Source organism: Dreissena polymorpha, chromosome 2 (assembly GCF_020536995.1).
Source record: "Dreissena polymorpha isolate Duluth1 chromosome 2, UMN_Dpol_1.0, whole genome shotgun sequence".
Classification (NCBI taxonomy): domain Eukaryota; kingdom Metazoa; phylum Mollusca; class Bivalvia; order Myida; family Dreissenidae; genus Dreissena; species Dreissena polymorpha.
This window is the reverse complement of record NC_068356.1, coordinates 65,350,676-65,371,312: the sequence shown is the minus strand read 5'-3', so window position 1 is coordinate 65,371,312 and position 20,637 is coordinate 65,350,676. Positions and strand designations below refer to the sequence as shown.

Below are 20,637 nucleotides of genomic sequence, written 5' to 3'. Positions count from 1 at the left end.
CGTCGCAACAACTTCCTCAAACAGCTGGTTGACTCGCTTTAACAAAAAAGGAAACACGTACGCAGTAGTTATCCGCGAAAAAACCCTCGTCAAACCGGATGAAACTGCACAGGGACAGCCGCAGCAGAAAATCTCAATTCTCGAATGCGAAACCGAATGAAGCAAAGGTTGACCTTGACAAGAAGCTGTTCTTCCCAAGTATCGTCCGGAAAACCTCAGGCTCGACATCATGCTGTGGTAAGAGGCGGGGAAACGACTCATCGTGATCAAGTTAACCTTGGGAAACCAGACGCAAGGAGGCCTATGCGAGGGATAACGGCCACGTACACAGAACTGCCAGAAAATTGCAACCAAAGAGGCTGGCGCAATTGGTTGTTCCACATAGAAGTAGGCGCTAGAAGGTTAAGTGCACAATCTGTGTGTTTACTGATGTTAGCAGTCGAGTGTACTGACAGGAATAGACGACAGACTATCCGGAAACCGAGCAAAGCTTCATAGCGGTCGTTCAGCAGGTTGTAACACAGGCGAGAATAAGAAAAAGAATTAACGTCATTCACACCCTAGCTGTGGTGGCCCACCCTCCCAAATGTACATGGAACAGGCGCAAAACATTGACGGAGGGACTCCATACTGATGATGAATGTCGATCCGCAATCCACAAACACCATAGCATTTGACTCTACAGGAGATTTAAGGTGTATGTGAGATTGAGTTCAACTAACATGGTACCCTAAATAAAATATTTTTTAATTTATCGAATAAGAAAATTCTGTCGGAGTTTCATTGTGAGCGGTTAAAGTTAAGACGTATTTTCTCAACAGTTGTTAGAGTATGTAAATTTATTTTGCTTTGCTTAGTTTGTAGATTGATTTGCCAGTGCGCGAGAAGCACGTTCATATTATGATAGGTCCTTCACGCCGTCTGAATCACGTCAATTGGAATAATATTTTTTATCCTTATACAGCTTGAACATAACATGTATATGCCACTATAAAGCTAGTGTATCACTGTATCCTACTTATGTAACGTAGGATACGCTTGGTGTAAATATACCTTGCATACACTTTTACCTGACGGCATCATTTATCTGCCACCGTGGCCTAATGGATAAGGCACCGGCCTTCTAAAACGGGGATTGCGGGTTCGATCCCCACCGGTGGTAAGTTTTCTTTCATTTTCAGCCGTAATTGTTTATTTATTTGCTCTGAACGGAAAGTAGGCTACTGTGGATTGAAATAAGATTGGTTTAAATAAATTATTAAATTCTTAAATTTTAAACTATGACCAATCAATCAGTTAGATAAATACTAAATTACGCCTCCGTGGCCTAATGGATAAGGCACCGGCCTCCTAAGCCGGGTATTGCGGGTTCGAGTCCCGCCGGAGGTTAGTATTATTTTATTATCTGTATGGCGATACCGACATAACATGTAATTGTTAACAGCTGGAATATTATTTATATCCTTCCACAGCTTTAATATTAAGCAAATATTCAGATTATGCCACTATAAAGCTAGTGCATCATAGAAGAACACAAACCATTATGTTATTGTTGGTACAGCTTAAATAATAAACAATACATATTTCGGAAAGAGGAGAAATATACGCACACTAATCTGACCAATGATGCTGTATGAGGTATCGAGCTCAGTAATAGAAGCCTTAGAGTGGATATCCAGCTGTCACATAAGCAAGCGGCTAGGAATACCCCAAGTTTCTGCAGCGTAGGATTGTACGGAAAAAGGAACAAGCTGCAACCCGTACTGTCCTCACTGGTGGAGCAATTCAAGACAGCTAAAACGAGACTTGTACTCACAGAGAGAGTCTCCGCAGATGAGCAGATCCACGAAGCAGGCACTGTTACCCAATCAACAGGAAATAATTGGCCACGGAGACAATCAGTCGAGCAGGGAACTCGCTTAAGCACAGAGACATTGTAGGAACCTTACATTAAAGACTCAATTAAACACAAAAAGCAGGTCACCCGATAATAATATACTAGTAACACTTTAAAGATAAATACACATAAACACTTTGAGCGAAGGTATTTTGTTTTTTTTTAATTATTAAATAATAAGTAAAACATTAAATCTTTATGGGTTCAAATAATGCATGCGCCCAACGTGGGCTCGAACACACAAACCCGTGCATAAATGTCTCGTGCATTTGCCACATCAAATTAAGCCTATCCACAGCGTTTATGATGATTCCTTTACTCAGTCTATACCGCGTTTATAGGTAATGTACCGTAGGATACAGTGCATACGTTTGGTGTACATATACATTGTATACACTTTTAAAAGCAATACTATTTGGATATTGTTTTCTTACTTTAAAAAGCTGTTACCTGCCACCGTGGCCTAATGGATGAGGCACCGGTCTTCTATGTTTATGATGGTTCCTTTACTCAGTGTAGTCCATTATAGAACACACAATATTATAGTGTTGTTGGTACAGATTTGTACTAAACTTTCAAACTTTCAAGAAGAGGAAAACTGTACACATACTAATATGGCCAATGATGTTGTCTGAGGTATTGAGCTCAGTAAAAGAAGCCTTAGAGAGGATCACCAGCCGTCACATAAGGAAGTGGCTATGAATACCCCCCCCAGTTTCCCAGCCTTGGGTTGTACGGAAAGAGCAACAAGCTGCAACTCCCACTTTCCACACTGGTGGAGGAATTCAAGACAGCTAAAACCAGACTTGTACTCACACTTAAATACTCCGCAGATTAGCAGATCCGAGAAGCAGGCATTGTTTCCCTCACCAGCAGCAAATAGTCGGCTATAGAGACTGTCAGTCAGGCAGAGAACTCTCTAAAGCACACAGTTATTGTTAAATTGACCGCGGTCAAACACTTATGTGGAGCCGAACAGAGAAGCGAGAGAGACGCGCCATGATCCAGACAGAAGTCAGGCGGACATATTACAACAAGGCACGCTGTAGCGGTAGAAATGAGAACACATTGGAGCATGGGCAGCGTGCAGTACACACGAGAGGATATTGACCTGGGACGAAATCTGGATGTATGACACCATTATACTTTCTTTCCTCCTAAGGTCAGTCCATGATATCCTACCATCCCCCGACAACCTCTGCCGTTGAGACTCATACTAGATCCTAAATGCAATTTTTGTGATCGTTTGGCACTCTAGAAAATGTTTTTATTGCTGCCCTACAGCGCTGTCACAAGGAAGCTACACGTCACGCTCGTCATAAAAGAGCAGGCTAACTGGTTTGAACAAGAAAGGGAAAAGGGATGTAGTAGTACTCCGCGAAAAAAACTCGTCAAGTCGGGTGAAACTGCACAGGGATAGCCGACATAGAAATGTTTCGTTGTCGAAGGCGCAACTGGATGAAGCAAACTGACAAGAAGCTGTTCTTCCAAAGTATCGCCCAGACAAACCTCATACTAGACGTCGTGCTGTAGTCAGAGGCGGGGAAACGACTAAACGTGATCGAGGCGACCATACCTTTGGAAACCAGATTCGAGGAGGCTTACACGAGGGAAATGGTCATGTACACAGAGCTGCCAGAAGATTGCAACCAAGAAGGGTGGCCTACTTGGTTTTTGCCCATAGAAGTAGGCGTTAGAGGGAATAGTGCACGATATCTGTGCCGACTGATGTCAGCAGTCGGGTTTACTGGCAGGAATAGAAGGCGGACTATCCGGAAAATGAGTAAAGCTCCAGAGCGGTCGTCCAGCAGGTTGTGGCAGAAGCCAGAAGATACAAACTGGAAGAAGTAGAGCTATCGATATTAACATCGTAGGTACGGTGGCCCTTACCATCCCGTGGACACGCTATAGCGGTAGAAATGAGAACACATGGGGGCATGAGCAACATGCAATACACACGAGAGGATATTGCCATCTGGACGTATGACTCCATTAGGCTTTCCTTCCTCCTTAGGTAAGTCCATGACATCTTACTATCCACAGACATCCTCTCCCGTTGTGACTCATACCATATCCTAAATGCAAACTGTGTGATCGTTTAGCACTCTATACCATGTTTTTTATTGCTGCCCTACATCGCTGTCACAAGGAAGCTACACGTCACGACAACGTCATAAAAGAGCCGGCTAACTGGTTTGAACAAGAAAGGAAAAGGGGATGTAGTAGTACTCCGTGAAAAAAAACACTCGTCAAGTCGGGTGAAACTGCACAAGGATAGTCGACGTAGAAAATCTTTAATTTCGAAGGCGCAACTGGATGAAGCAAAGGGTGACCTTGACAAGAAGCTGTTCTTCCAAAGTATAGCCCAGACAAACCTCAGACTCGACGTCGTGCTGTAGTCAGATGCGGGGAAACGACTCAACGTGATCGAGTTAACCGTACCATTGAAAACCAGATGCGAGGAGGCTTACGAGAGCGAAAGGGCCACGTACATAGAGCTGCCAGAATATTGCAACCAAGGAGACTGGCTTACTTGGTTGTTGCCCATAGAAGTAGGCGTTAGAGGGATTAGTGCACGATCTGTGTGCCGACTGTTAGCAGTCGGGTTTACTGGCAGGAATAGAAGGCGGACTATCTGGAAAATGAGCAAAGCATCAGAGCGGTCGCCCAGCAGGTTGTGACAGAGGCCAGAAGATACAATCTGGAGGTAGTAGAGCTATCGATATTCACATCGTATGCACGGTGGCACCACCCTCCCGAGATTCCCGTTGACCAGGCGCGAAACATGTACGACGGAGGGTATATATGCTGATGATGAATGCCGATCCTCAATACAAAACCACCATATAACTTGAGTCTACAAAAGCTTGAAGTGTGGCTGTGCGATTGTATTAAACGAACATTGTACTATACATAAAATATGTTTAATTCATTGAATTAGAAAGTTTGTCGGAGTTTGATTGTGATCGATATGAGGCGTATTTGTTTTCAAATTTTGTAAGCGTAAGTGATTATTTAATTTGCTTTGCTTAGTTTTTAGATTGATTTGTCGGTGTGCAATATGTACGTGCATTTTATGATGGGTCCTCCACGCAGTCTGATTCAAGTAAATTGGAATATTATTTTTTATCTTTATACAGCTTGAAGATTGTGCCACTATAAAGCTAGTGTATCAGTGTATCCTACTTATGTACCGTAGGATAGAGTGGATACGTTTGGTATAAATATACCTTGTTTACACGTTTAAAAGCAATACTATTAAAATATTGATTTCTTTCCTTATAACAGCATTTATCTGCCACCGTGGCCTAATGGATAAGGCACCGGCCTTCTAAGCCGGGGATTGCGGGTTCGATCCCCGCCGGTGGTAAGTTTTATTTCATTTTCGGCAGTAAGCGTTGACTTGGGAATGTCATTATATTACGCAGATTGAATATTAAGGAACATTAACATATTATTTAACTTAAAAAATATAGTAATTTTGAAAAACACAATTGTTTTGCGATCAATGCCAAGTTGTTCAATTATTTGCGCTGAACGGAAAGTAGGATACTTTAAAGCAATTTTAAAATTTAAACTATGATCAATCGATCAGTTTAATAAACACTTAATTACGCATCCGTGGCCTAATGGATAAGGCACCGGCCTCCTAAGCCGGAGATTGCGGGTTCGAGTCCCGCCGGAGGTTAGTACATTGTATCGATAATGTAGCATTTTATCTCCAGTATGACGATCCCGACATTACTTGTATTCGTAAACAGCTGGAATGATATTAATTTCCTTACACAGCTTGAATATTAAAAAAATATTCAGATTATGCCACAATAAAGATAGTGTTTTCTAGAAGAATATAAACCGTTATGCTGTAGTTGGTACAGCTTTAAGACTAAACATTAAATATTTCAGGAAGAGGAGAAATATACACATACTAATCTGGCCAATGATGCTGCATAAGGTATTGGGCTCAGAAATAGAAGCCTTAGAGCTAATCACCAGACTTCACATAGGCAAGTGGCTAGGAATACCCCAAGTTTCTCCAGCGAAGGACTTTACTAAAAGAGCAACAAGCTGCAACCCGCAATGTCCTCACTGATGGAGCAATTCAAAACAGCTAAAACGAGACTTGTACTCACATAAAGAGTCTCCACAGATGAGCAGATCCACCAAGCAGGCACTGTTACCTACACCACCAGGAAATAATTGGCAACGGAGACTGTCAGTCGAGCAGGGAACTCGCTTAAGCACAGAGACATTGGAGGAACCTAATATTTAAAACTCTAACACAAAAAGCAGGTCACCCGATAATTATATAGTAGTAACACTTTAATGACAAATACACATAAATACGTTGAGCGAAGGTAGTTTGTTTTTAAAATATTTAATAATTCGTAAAACATTAAATCTTTATGGATTCAAATAATGCACGCGCCTAACGTGGGCTCGAATACACGACATCGTGCATAAAAGTCTCGTGCATTTGCCACATCAAATTGTGCCTATACACAGCGTTTATGATGATTCCTTCACTGAGTCTATACCGCGTTTATTGTCAATGTACCGTAGGATACAGTGGATACGTTTGGTGAACATATACCATGTATACACTTTTAAAAGCAATAATATTGGCATATTAATTTTTTACTTAAAAGCAGCCCTTATCTGCCACCGTGGCCTAATGGATAAGGCAACGTTCTTCTAAGCCGGGGATTGCGGGTTCGATCCCCGCCGGTGGTATGTTTTATTTCATTTTCAGAATTGCAATGTCAGCAGTAAGCGTTGAAATGGGAATACTAGAGCTATCGACATTCACACTGTTGCTAAGGTGTCCCCACCCTACAGAGATGTACATGAATCAGGCGCCAAACATTCATCACGGAGGGACTCCATGCTAATGATGCAGTTGAGTCTTCAGGAGATTCAAGATGAGTGTAGACGGTAAAAGTTAAGACAAATTTCTCAACAGTTGTACGAGTGATAATTTGTTTTGTTTTGCTTAGTTTGTAGATTGATTTATCAGTGCGCGAGATTGACGTACATTTTATGATGATTCCTTCACGCAGTCTGAATCATGTTAATTTTCAACATACAGTAGAATTTAGTGGATAAAAGTAAGTTTTGTGTAAATATAACTTGTATACACCTTTAAAGCAATGCTTATCACATACTCTTAAACCTGTTGAGAAAATACGTCTTATCTTTTATCTGAGAGATAAAATGATACTAACCTCCGGCGGGACTCGAACCCGCAATCCCCGGCTTAGGAGGCCGGTGCCTTATCCATTAGGCCACGGATGCGTACTTTAGTGTTCATCTTACTGATTGATTGGCCATAGTTTTAAATATAAAATTGCTTTTAAGTTAGAGTTTAAGTCATTTAAACCAAACATTACTATAATCCACTGCATCCTACTATCCTTTTGGCGCTAATAATTGAATAATTATTTATCATGATCATGATTGTGTATTTAAATATTACTATTTTTTAAGATGCATCATCTGTAAATATTCGTTAATATTCAAGTTTAATATCGGCGGGTATCGAACCCCCAATTTCCGGCTTTTGAATTTGACGTTGCCACGTTGGCGACCTTGGTAGAACTAATTGCGAACCCCTTTATTTCTATAAATAGCCATTCACAAACTTAGAAAACCGGTTTGTTTTCTCATGTCCGTCATGACAAAAGTACTCCGCTATCCGATGTAAGGCGTAGCACTAATAAGTCCTAACTGTGTTTCTTTATTATGTAAAATTTTACACTACTTGATTATTAGCGATACCATACAGATGATGCGACTAAAATAGTGAAAGCACAATTATGTTGCGGTCATGGGCACAATTATTCATCTTTTTGCACAAAACAAGCAAAAGGTTAGGTTGACGAGCAATAATGTCCAACAAAACACATTTGAGTATAAACATGACAAGCAAAATGTGACGATTGCCCAACAAAATACATTTGGAAATTAACGTGGCAAGCAAGTTGTGAGACAACAATCCAATGTCACAAACAGTTAAAAAAGGCTTATTGTCCTATTTCTTTTATATAAATCGTCCAATGTATACCAAAACATATTCTGAAATCTGTACTTTTTAAAATTCGATGCCCCATGCTGAAATCCATTGATGACTATTTCCTACTTTTAGCAGGTAACTCTGCTGTCAAGACTTCCGGTTTGCGCACTTATAACATCTATGAAATCAAAGTGCTGTAGGCGCTGAAGGCCTGTGGCTAGATTTAGTGTGCTTGGGAAGAAGTATAGTCCGAATTTTTTATTTGTCCGAATGTATACGGATTGTTGACCCTCGCGGTTGAGTGCAGAAGCTCAGAGAGAGTAAGAAAAGACAATATTTTTGTATATATTACAGTGTACAAAGACGGTGGAGGACTACACGATACTGGTGGTGGGAACGATAACCTTTTGTTCAACTCAAGTAGAGGTTCGTCTACATAGGCGGTGAAGATATACAACAACAACAACATGGCCGCAAAGAACTGTTATTGTTGGCGTCAAATAAATCACTTTCAATAGCCTAAAAGAGCGTTTTATTACATCATTAACAGATCATGAGAAACACTCATACTTGCTATGTAATGTGTATACAAAAGTAAATCCACTTACTCTGATAAAAAACGGTGTACAGATTGTGTAAATTGTAAAACATAGAACTTTTCGCGCTCGATTTGCTCGATTTACGCGCTCGATCTGCGCAGTGAAATATCATATCCGGTTAATTCGTCTATTTCCGAGAATGCTCGTAAATATTTGTTGTTTATTTTCATTTTCTTTTTTTTTTCTGGAATGTCTTGTTAACACAAAATAAAATAACAATATTTTAAAATATGTTTATAAATACCAAATATTATGTCTTCAAAAAGGTCTCAGAATAAAAAATCTTACTGTTTCCGTAAACACATCTTTTCGGCCTAGACCGTCAAATGAGGAACTTATTCTCGCATGAATATGCAAACAATGAAAACTATGTCGTAGCCAATGCTTAGAGCAACACTGTTATGTTATATAGTGATGTTCTGTATTTACAAAGCGGGTTATTGAGATCTGCTAAGAACCAATTTTATTGCGCATGAATTAAGTGGTATATCAGACTTTTGGGAATTTGGATTTGGCAGCCAGCCAATTCGGATCATCTTCTATGATTGAAGGCATCTGTAGGATAATGGGTTTCGGTAGTGTTTTAAAAGCAATACTATTGGCATATTCATTTCTTACTTTAAGACAGCTTTTATCTGCCACCGTGGCCTAATAGATAAGGCATCGGTCTTCTAAGCCGGGGATTGCGGGTTCGATCCCCGCCTGTGGTTTGTTTTATTTCATTTCCAGCATGGCGATCAGTAAGCGTTGGAATGGGAATAATATTATAATACAAAACTTGAATATTATCGAATATTTACAGATGATGCAACTTATAGTAATATTGAAAAACACAAGTGTGTTTGCGTTTGTGTTTGAATCATAGGCATACTGATTCAATTATTTGCGCTAAACGGAAAGAAGGATACAGTGGATTGAAGTACACGGCCGTTAATCACGCGCGCCACCTCTTTTTTGAGATGCATTAATACATGAGCCATTGGAACTTCTGAGGTTGCGCTCAAGCCCGGATGTTTTGAAATTTAACGGATAATTTTACAATGTGATTAGGTGTTATATGTTTTTCAACACATTTCGCAATATTAAAAAAAAATTGGCCAATGTAGTGCGATTCATGGATTATAAATACATCTAAAAATGTACATAAACATACAATCACAACCCATTTGGAAACGTGGGGACCTTTATAAGTTGTGGCATGGTATAATTCGTAAATCGATGTATTTTGCCTGTGTGACGAGCAAATTCCCCGCCAAATAAAACGCTAATTACATAAAACGATTGCTTTGAACCTGCACAAGTTAATGCGTGAATAAAAACATCGGCTTCTAGCCCATCTAATAGATAAATTTGCATTTTTCAAAAAGAGATGGAGCCAATGCCAAGGAGGTGGCGTTAAGATTAGGATTTGGCGCCAATGCACATTTATAGCTATTTTACAGTGAAATATTTTATGTTATGGTTTCTATTTTATTTTCGGTCTTACATTATTTTTTGTAAGTTGACTACTTCAGCAATTTTGAGTCGCTTGCGTATTTAATAGAAAAAGTAGTTTTCTATAATGTATTGATGGATTTAAACGTTCGTCTTTGTAATATAACAACATTTAACATGTATTATACAAAAATGTTAACGGAAAAAGACCGAGCTATCTTTTGGGAGTTGATGGTGGGAAAAACAACATAAATGAGCTTAATTAAGTATTTGTAAATTAAGCATTTGGATTAACGGCCACAAATCATAGTTACAAGTAGAAGTGTTATCTTATACTTATTTCGTGAATTATCATACTGTATACACATATTGATGTCGATGAATTATTTTGGTAATGTTGAACATTAAGTTATTGGTTTGATTGAGTATTACAAATTTTTGGTATACATCGTACAATATGTTTTATTCATGTTGGTGACATCTTAAATTAGTTGTCACTTATTTATTTAAAAAAACTACATCTTATTTATTATAGATTGTGTTTATGTTCTGTAAAGGTTTGGGCCTTCGTATGTACGTTGAAAAATAAATTTAATATAGAAATAACATTATCTATCAAATCTACGTCACGTGATAATGTCATTGCGATACGACTGTTTATTGATACATCCTGCATTTGCGCCACCTCCTATCATTAGCGCCACCTCCTAAGCATTGGCTCCATCTCTTGCAAAATTATCTACTACGTCGGCAAGAAGCCAATATTTATGTGTATGCAGCATCTAATCTATGTTGTACGCAATCGTTTGATGCCGTTAGCGATTTAATTGGGTGGACATGTTCTCGCCACACAGGAAAAACTCATCGAAATGCTTTTTAAAATCCACCAAGCCACAACTTATAAAGGTTCTCGCGTTTTTAAATGGGTTTAGAATGTACATGTCTGTACATTTTTGGACGAATCAGTCTTCGCTGAATCGCACTACATTGCCCGATTAAAAAAAAAAATAATGCGAATTATGTATATGTTCCTTATATAAAACCTAATCACCCTGTAAAATTGTCTATACAATTTCAAAACATCCGGGCCTGAGCGCCACCTCGGAAGTTGCATTGGCTCATTTATTAATGCATCGCAAAAAAGTGGTGGCGCGCGTGGTTAACGGCCGTGAAGTAAGGATGGTTTAAATTACTTATTAACGTCTGACTTAAAAGCAATTTTATATTTTAGACTATGAACTATCAATCAGTAAGATAAACACTAAATTACGCCTCCGTGGCCTAATGGATAAGGCACCGGCCTCCTAAGCCGGGTATTGCGGGTTCGAGTCCCGCCGGAGGTTAGTATCATTTTATATATCACGTTATATAATGATCCCGAAATTAAGTGTTAACAACTGAAATGTTATTTGTTTCCTTACACAGCATGAATATTAAAAATATTTCAGATTATGCCACCATAAAGTTAGTGTATCATAGAAGAAGACAAATTACTATGTTGTTGTTGGTACAGCTTTTGTACTAAACAATCAAAATTTTAAGAAGAGGAAAAATAGACACACATTCATCTAGCCAGTGATGCTGTATGACATGTCGAGCTCAGAAATAGAAGCATTAGAGAGGATCACCAGCCGTCACATTGGAAAGTGGCTATGAATACGCCCCCCCCCCCCCAGTTTCTCCAGCGTTGGACTGTACGGATAGAGCAACAAGCTGCAACTCACTGGCAGAGGAATTCAAGACAGCTAACACGAGACTTATACTCACACTTAAATACTAAGCAGATCCGAGTAGCAGGCATTGTTACACCCACCAGCAGGATATAATCGGCTACAGAGAATGTCAGTCAAGCAGAGAACTTGCTCAAGCAAACAGACATTGTGAAATTGACGGTTTTTGAACGTCAACGGATTGGAGCAACACAAACACTTCCGTGGAGCCGAGCAGACAAGAAAGAGAGGTGCGCCATGATCCAGACAGAAGTTAGGCGGACATAATACACCAAGACACGCTCGAGCGGTAGAAAGTTTAACACAGGGAGCATGGACAACATACAATACACAAGGCATGATATTGACCTGTGACGAAATCTGGAAGTATGACTCCATTAGACTTCTCTTCCACCTTAGGTCAGTCCATGACCTCCTACCACCCACCGACAACATCTGTCGTTAGGGACTCATACGAGATCCTAAATGCAAACTTTGTGATCGTTCGGCACTCTAGAAGATGTTCTTTCTTGCTGTCCTACAGCGCTGTCACAAGGAATAAACATATGTCGTCGCGACAACGTCCTCAAACAGCTGGTTGACTCGCTTGAACAAAAATGGAAACACGTACGCAGTAGTTCTCCGCGAAAAAACCCTCGTCAAGCCGGATGAAACTGCACAGGGACAGCCGAAGCAGAAAATCTCAATTCTCGAATGCGAAACCGAATGAAACAAAGGTTGACCTTGACAAGAAGCTGTTCTTCCCAAGTATCGTCCGGAAAACCTCAGGCTCGACATCATGCTGTGGTAAGAGGCGGGGAAACGACTCATCGTGATCAAGTTAACCTTGGGAAACCAGACGCAAGGAGGCCTATGCGAGGGATAACGGCCACTTACACAGAAGTGCCAGAAAATTGCAACCAAAGAGACTGGCGCACTTGGTTGTTCCACATAGAAGTAGGCGCTAGAAGGTTAAGTGCACAATCTGTGTGTTTACTGATGTTAGCAGTCGAGTGTACTGACAGGAATAGACGACAGACTATCCGGAAACCGAGCAAAGCTCCATAGCGGTCGTTCAGCAGGTTGTAACACAGGCGAGAATACACGAGCTGGAAGAAGAAGAATTAACGACATTCACACCCTAGCTGTGGTGGCCCACCCTCCCTAGATGTACATGGAACAGACGCAAAACATTGACGGCGAGGGACTCCATACTGATTATAAATGTCGATCCGCAATCCACAAACACCATAGCACTTGACTCTACAGGAGATTCAAGGTGTATGTGCGATTGCATTCAACTAACATGGTACCCTTAATAAAATATTTTTTAATTAATCGAATAAGAAAATTCTGTCGGAGTTTCATTGTGCGCGGTTAAAGTTAAGACGTATTTTCTCAACAGTTGTTAGAGTATGTAACTTTATTTTGCTTTGCTTAGTTTGTAGATTGATTTGTCAGTGCGCGAGAAGCACGTTCATATTATGATAGGTCCTCCACGCCTTCTGAATCACGTCAATTGGAATATTATTTTTTTTATCCTTATACAGCTTGAAAATAACATGTGTATGCCACTATAAAGCTGGTGTATCACTGTATCCTACTTATGTACCGTAGGATACATTTGGTGTAAATATACCTTGCATACACTTTTAAAAGCAATACTATTAAAATATTGATTTCTTACATGACGACATCATTTATCTGCCACCGTGGCCTAATGGATAAGGCACCGGCCTTCTAAGCCGGGGATTGCGGGTTCGATCCCCGCCGGTTGTAAGTCTTATTTCATTTTCAGCAGTAAGCGTTGGAATTGGGAATATTATTTTATTACACAGATTGATTAGTAAGGAACATTAACATATGATGCAACTTAAAAAAAAAGTAATTTTGAAAAACACAATTGTTTTGCGATTATGGGCATAATTGTTCAATTATTTGCTCTGAACGGAAAGTAGGATACTGTGGATTGAAATAAGATTGGTTTTAATAACTTATTAAATTCTTAAATTTTACTATGAGCAATCAATCAGTTAGATAAACACTAAATAACGCCTCCGTGGCCTCATGGATAAGGCACCGGCCTCCTAAGCTGGGGATTGCGGGTTCGACTCCCGCCGGAGATTAGTATTATTTTATTTTCTGTATGGCGAAACCGACATAACATGTAATTGTTAACAGCTGGACTATTATTTATATCCTTCCACAGCTTAAATATTAAGCAAATATTCAGATTATGCCACTATAAAGCTAGTGCATCATAGAAGAACACAAACCATTATGTTATTGTTGGTACAGCTTAAATACTAAACAAACATATTTCGGAAAGAGGAGAAATATACACATACTTATCTGACCAATGATGCTGTATGAGTTATCGAGCTCAGTAATAGAAGCCTTTGAGTGGATAACCAGCCGTCACATAAGCAAGCGGCTAGGAATACCCCAAGTTTCTGCAGCGTAGGACTGTACGGAAAAAGCAACAAGTTGCAACCCGTACTGTCCTCACTGGTGGAGCAATTCAAGACAGCTAAAACGAGACTTGTACTCAAAGAGAGAGTCTCCGCAGATGAGCAGATCCACGAAGCAGCCACTGTTACAAAACCAACAGGAAATAATTTGCCACGGAGACTCTCAGTCGAGCAGGGAACTCGCTTAAGCACAGAGATATTGTAGGAACTTAGCATTACAAACTCTTACACAAAAAGCAGGTCACCCGATGATAATATACTAGTAACACTTTAAAGACAAATACACATAAACACTTTGAGCGAAGGTATTTTGTTTTTAAATTATTTAATAATTTGTAAAACATTAAATCTTTATGGGTTCAAATAATGCATGCGCCTATCGTGGGCTCGAACCAACGACCCCGGGAATTAAGGTCTCGTGCATTTCCCACATCAAATTTAGCCTATACACAGCGCTTATGATGATTCATTCAATCAGTTTATATCGCGTTTATTGTTAATGTACCGTAGGATACAGTGGATACGTTTGGTGTACATTTACATGGTATACACGTTTAAAAGCAGCACATAAGGTAGTCGTGAAGACACAGCAATGACCTGTAAATAAACTCTGACATTCGCACTTAAAAGCAGTGCTATTGGGATATCGATTTCTTACTTTAACGCAATTATCAACTGCAACCGTGGCCTAATGGATAAGGCACCGGCCTTCTAACCCGGGGATTACGGGTTCGATCCCCGCCGGTTGTAATATTTCATTTTCAGCAGTAAGCGTTGAATTGGGAATAGTATTATATATCACAGATTGAATATTAAGGAACAATATGATGCAACTTAAACAAAAATACTAATTTTGTAAAGAATCTATGATCAATCGATCAGTGAGATAAACACTAAATTACGCCTCCGTGGCCTAATGGATAAGGCATCAGCCTCCTAAGACGGAGATTGCGGGTTCGAGTCCCGCCGTAGGTAAGTATCATTTTATTTTCAGTATGGCGATCCCGCCATTACATCGTTACATGTCATTGTTCACAACTGGAATATTATTTATTTCCTTTCACAGCTTGAATATATAAAAAAAGATTCAGATTATGCCACTATAAAGCTAGTGTATCATAGAAGAACAAAAACCATTATGTTGTTGTTGGTACAGCTTTAAGACTAAACATTAAGTATTTCAGGAGGAGGAGAAATATACACAGTCATACTAATCTGGCCAATGATGCTGCATACGTTATTGAGCTCAGTAAAAGAAGCCTTAGAGAGGATAACCAGACTTCACATAAGGAAGTGGCTAGGAATACCCCAAGTGTCTTTAGCGTAGGACTGTACGGAAAGAGCAACCCGCTGCAACCCGCACTGACCTCACTGGTGGAGTAATTAAAGACAGCTAAAATGAGACTTGTACTCACAGAAAGAGTCTCCGCAGATGAGCAGATCCACGAAGCAGGCACTGTTACCCACACCACCAGGAAATAGTTGGCCACGGAGACTATCAATCGAGCAGGGAACTCGCTTAAGCACAGAGACATTGTAGGAACCTTACATTAAAGACTCTAACAGCAAAAGCAGGTCACCCGATACTAATATACTAGTAACACTTTAAAGATAAATACACTTAAACACTTTGAGCGAAGGTGTTTTTTTTAATTATTAAATAATAAGTAAACCATTAAATCTTTATGGGTTCAAATAATGCATGCGCCCAAGTGGGATCGAACACACGATCCCGTGCATAAATGTCTCGTGCATTTGCCACATCAAATTAAGCCTATCCACAGCGTTTATGATGATTCCTTTACTCAGTCTATACCGCGTTTATTGGTAATGTACCGTAGGATACAGTGCATACTTTTGGTTTACATATACATTTTTATACACTTTTAAAAGCATTACTATTTGGATATTGTTTTCTTACTTTAAAAAGCTGTTACCTGCCACCGTGGCCTAATGGATAAGGCACCGGCCTTCTATGTTTATGATTGTTCCTTTACTCAGTGTAGTCCATCATAGAACACACAATATTATAGTGTTGTTGGTTCAGATTTGTACTAAACTGTCAAAATTTCAAGAAGAGGAAAACTGTACACATACTTATATGGCCAATGATGTTGTCTGGGGTATTGAGCTCAGTAATAGAAGCCTTAGAGAGGATCACCAGCCGTCACATAAGGAAGTGGCTATGAATCTCCCCAGTTTCTCAGCCTTGGGTTGTACGGAAAGAGCAACAAGCTGCAACTCCCACTTCCCACACTGGTGGGGGAATTCAAGACAGCTAAAACCAGACTTGTACTCACACTTAAATACTCCGCAGATGAGCAGATCCGAGAAGCAGGCATTGTTTCCCACACCAGCAGCAAATAGTCGGCTATAGAGACTGTCAGTCAGGCAGAGAACTCGCTAAAGCACACAGTTATTGTTAAATTGACCGCGGTCAAACACTTATGTGGAGCCGAGCAGAGAGGCGAGAGAGCGAGAGAGACGCGCCATGATCCAGACAGAAGTAAGGCGGACATATTACAACAAGGCACGCTGAAGCGGTAGAAATGAGAACACATGGGGGGCATGGGTAGCATGCAGTACACACGAGAGGATATTGACCTGGGACGAAATCTGGACGTATGACACCATTATACTTTCTTTCCTCCTAAGGTCAGTCCATGATATCCTACCATCCCCCGACAACCTCTGCCGTTGAGACTCATACTAGATCCTAAATGCAATTTTTGTGATCGTTTGGCACTCTAGAAAATGTTTTTACTGCTGCCCTACATCGCTGTCACAAGGAAGCTACACGTCACGACAACGTCATAAAAGAGCAGGCTAACTGGTTTGAACAAGAAAGGGAAAAGGGATGTAGTAGTACTCCGCGAAAAAAAAAAACTCGCCAAATCGGTCGAAACTGCACAGGGATAGCCGACATAGAAATGTTTCGTTGTCGAAGGCGCAACTGGATGAAGCAAACTGACAAGAAGCTGTTCTTCCAAAGTATCGCCCAGACAAACCTCATACTCGACGTCGTGCTGTAGTCAGAGGCGGGGAAACGACTATACGTGATCGAGGTGACCATACCTTTGGAAACCAGATTCGAGGAGGCTTACACGAGGGAAATGGTCATGTACACAGAGCTGCCAGAAGATTGCAACCAAGAAGGGTGGCCTACTTGGTTTTTGCCCATAGAAGTAGAGGGAATAGTGCATGATATGTGTGCCGACTGATGTCAGCAGTCGGGTTTACTGGCAGGAATAGAAGGCGGACTATCCGGAAAATGAGCAAAGCTCCAGAGCGGTCGTCCAGCAGGTTGTGGCAGAAGCCAGAAGATACAAACTGGAGGAAGAAGAGCTATCGATATTAACATCGTAGGTACTGTGGCCCGTACCCTCCCGTGGACACGCTATAGCGGTAGAAATGAAAACACATGGGGGCATGAGCAACATGAAATACACACGAGAGGATATTGCCATCTGGACGTATGACTCCATTAGGCCTTTCTTCCCCCTTAGGTACGTCCATGACATCTTACTATCCCCAGACATCCTCTCCCGTTGTGACTCATACCATATCCTAAATGCAAACTGTGTGATCGTTCAGCACTCTATACCATGTTTTTATTGCTGCCCTACATCGCTGTCACAAGGAAGCTACACGTCACGACAACGTCATAAAAGAGCCGGCTAACTGGTTTGAACAAGAATGGAAAAAGGGATGTAGTAGTACTCCGTGAAAAAAAACTCGTCAAGTAGGGTGAAACTGCACAGGGATAGTCGACGTAGAAAATCTTTAATTTCGAAGGCGTAACTGGATGACGCAAAGGGTGACCTTGACAAGAAGCTGTTCTTCCAAAGTATAGCCCAGACAAACCTCAGACTCGACGTCGTGCTGTAGTCAGATGCGGGGAAACGACTCAACGTGATCGAGTAAACCGTACCATGGAAAACCAGATGCGAGGAGGCTTACGAGAGCGTAAGGGCCACGTACATAGAGCTGCCAGAATATTGCATCCAAGGAGACTGGCTTACATGGTTGTTGTCCTAAGAAGTAGGCGTTAGAGGGATTAGTGCACGATCTGTGTGCCGACTGTTAGCAGTCGGGTTTACTGGCAGGAATAGAAGGCGGACTATCTGGAAAAAGAGCAAAGCATCAGAGCGGTCACCCAGCAGGTTGTGACAGAGGCCAGAAGATACAATCTGGAGGAAGTACAGCTATCGATATTCACATCGTATGCACGGTGGCACCACCCTCCCGAGATTCCCGTTCACCAGGCGCGAAACATGTACGACGGAGGGTATATATGCTGATGATGAATGCCGATCCTCAATACAAAACCACCATATAACTTGAGTCTACAAAAGCTTGAAGTGTGGGTGTGCCATTGTATTAAACGAACATTGTTCTATACATAAAATATGTTTAATTCATCGAATTAGAAAGTTTGTCGGAGTTTGATTGTGATCGATATGAGTTAAGGCGTATTTTCTCAAATTTTGTAAGCGTAAGTGATTATTTAATTTGCTTTGCTTAGTGTTTAGTATGATTTGTCGGTGTGCGATATGTACTTGCATTTTATGATGGGTCCTCCACGCAGTCTGATTCAAGTCAATTGGAATATTATTTTTTATCTTTATACAGCTTGAAGATTATGCCACTATAAAGCTAGTGTATCAGTGTATCCTACTTATGTACCGTAGGATAGAGTGGATACGTTTGGTATAAAAATACCTTGTTTACACGTTTAAAAGCAATACTATTAAAATATTGATTTCTTTCCTTTTAACAGCATTTATCTGCCACCGTGGCCTAATGGATAAGGCACCGGCCTTCTAAGCCGGGGATTGCGGGTTCGATCCCCGCCGGTGGTAAGTTTTATTTCATTTTCGGCAGTAAGCGTTGAATTGGGAATGTTATTATATTACGCAGATTGAATATTAAGGAACATTAACATATGATGCAACTTAAAAAATATAGTAATTTTGAAAAACACAATTGTTTTGCGATTAATGACAAAGTTGTTCAATTATTTGCGCTGAACGGAAAGTAGGATACTTTAAAGCAATTTAAAATTTTAAACTATGATCAATCGATCAGTTTAATAAACACTTAATTACGCATCCGTGGCCTAATGGATAAGGCACCGGCCTCCTAAGCCGGAGATTGCGGGTTCGAGTCCCGCCGGAGGTTAGTACATTGTATCGATAATGTATCATTTTATCTCCAGTATGACGATCCCGACATTACTTGTATTCGTAAACAGCTGGAATATTATTAATTTCCTTACACAGCTTGAATATTAAAAAAATATTCAGATTATGCCACAATAAAGATAGTGTTTCCTAGAAGAATATAAACCGTTATGCTGTTGTTGGTACAGCTTTAAGACTAAACAATAAATATTTCAGGAAGAGGAGAAATATACACATAGTAATCTGGCCAATGATGCTGCATACGGTATTGGGCTCAGAAATAGAAGCCTTAGAGTTAATCACCAGACTTCACATAAGCAAGTGGCTAGGAATACCCCAAGTTTCTCCAGCGAAGGACTTTACTAAAAGAGCAACAAGCTGCAACCCGCACTGTCCTCACTGGTGGAGCAATTCAAGACAACTAAAACGAGACTTGTACTCACATAAAGAGTCTCCACAGATGAGCAGATCCACCAAGCAGGCACTGTTACCTACACCACCAGGAACTAATTGGCAACGGAGACTGTCAGTCGAGCAGGGAACTCGCTTAAGCACAGAGACATTGGAAGAACCTAATATTAAAAACTCAAACACAAAAAGCAGGTCACCCGATAATAATATAGTAGTAACACTTTAATGACAAATACACAGAACACGTTGAGCGAAGGTAGTTTGTTTTTAAAATATTTAATAATTCGTAAACATTAAATCTTTATGGATTCAAATAATGTACGCGCCTAACGTGGGCTCGAACACACGACACCGTGCATAAAAGTCTCGTGCATTTGCCACATCAAATTAAACCTATACACAGCGTTTATGATGATTCCTTCACTGAGTCTATTCCGCGTTTATTGTTAATGTACCATAGGATTCAGTGGATACGTTTGGTGTACATATACCATGTTTACACTTTTAAAAGCAATACTATTGGCATATTGATTTTTTTACTTTAAAGCATCCCTTATCTGCCACCGTGGCCTAATGGATAAGGCACCGGCCTTCTAAGCCGGGGATTGCGGGTTCGATCCCCGCCGGTGGTAAGTTTTGTATCATTTTCAGAATTGCGATGTCAGCACAAAGCGTTGAAATGGGAATACTAGAGCTATCGACATTCACACTGTTGCAAAGGTGTCCCCACCCTTCAGAGATGTACATGAATCAGGCGCCAAACATTCATCACGGAGGGACTCCATGCTAATGATGCAGTTGAGTCTTCAGGCGATTCAAGGTGAGTGTAGACGGTAAAAGTTAAGACGTATTTCTCAACAGTTGTACGAGTACGTGATAATTTATTTTGCTTTGCTTAGTTTGTAGATTGATTTATCAGT

General features: G+C 40.4%; 9 non-coding genes across 9 annotated transcripts; 8 read left to right on the top strand and 1 right to left on the bottom strand.

Moving 5' to 3' along the window:
- Positions 1 to 1,316: 1,316 nt before the first annotated feature.
- Trnar-ccu (transfer RNA arginine (anticodon CCU)) lies at positions 1,317 to 1,389 on the top strand. The gene has a single exon. It is a non-coding gene; the product is annotated as a tRNA-Arg (tRNA).
- Positions 1,390 to 5,194: 3,805 nt separating this feature from the next.
- Positions 5,195 to 5,267, top strand: Trnar-ucu (transfer RNA arginine (anticodon UCU)). Its single transcript has one exon. It is a non-coding gene; the product is annotated as a tRNA-Arg (tRNA).
- A 245-nt stretch (positions 5,268 to 5,512) lies between these two features.
- On the top strand, positions 5,513 to 5,585 carry Trnar-ccu (transfer RNA arginine (anticodon CCU)). The gene has a single exon. It is a non-coding gene; the product is annotated as a tRNA-Arg (tRNA).
- Positions 5,586 to 7,119: 1,534 nt separating this feature from the next.
- Trnar-ccu (transfer RNA arginine (anticodon CCU)) lies at positions 7,120 to 7,192 on the bottom strand. Its single transcript has one exon. It is a non-coding gene; the product is annotated as a tRNA-Arg (tRNA).
- A 4,021-nt stretch (positions 7,193 to 11,213) lies between these two features.
- Trnar-ccu (transfer RNA arginine (anticodon CCU)) lies at positions 11,214 to 11,286 on the top strand. Its single transcript has one exon. It is a non-coding gene; the product is annotated as a tRNA-Arg (tRNA).
- Positions 11,287 to 13,358: 2,072 nt separating this feature from the next.
- Trnar-ucu (transfer RNA arginine (anticodon UCU)) lies at positions 13,359 to 13,431 on the top strand. Its single transcript has one exon. It is a non-coding gene; the product is annotated as a tRNA-Arg (tRNA).
- A 5,481-nt stretch (positions 13,432 to 18,912) lies between these two features.
- Trnar-ucu (transfer RNA arginine (anticodon UCU)) lies at positions 18,913 to 18,985 on the top strand. The gene has a single exon. It is a non-coding gene; the product is annotated as a tRNA-Arg (tRNA).
- Positions 18,986 to 19,231: 246 nt separating this feature from the next.
- Positions 19,232 to 19,304, top strand: Trnar-ccu (transfer RNA arginine (anticodon CCU)). The gene has a single exon. It is a non-coding gene; the product is annotated as a tRNA-Arg (tRNA).
- Positions 19,305 to 20,276: 972 nt separating this feature from the next.
- Positions 20,277 to 20,349, top strand: Trnar-ucu (transfer RNA arginine (anticodon UCU)). The gene has a single exon. It is a non-coding gene; the product is annotated as a tRNA-Arg (tRNA).
- The last annotated feature ends 288 nt before the right edge of the window (positions 20,350 to 20,637 follow it).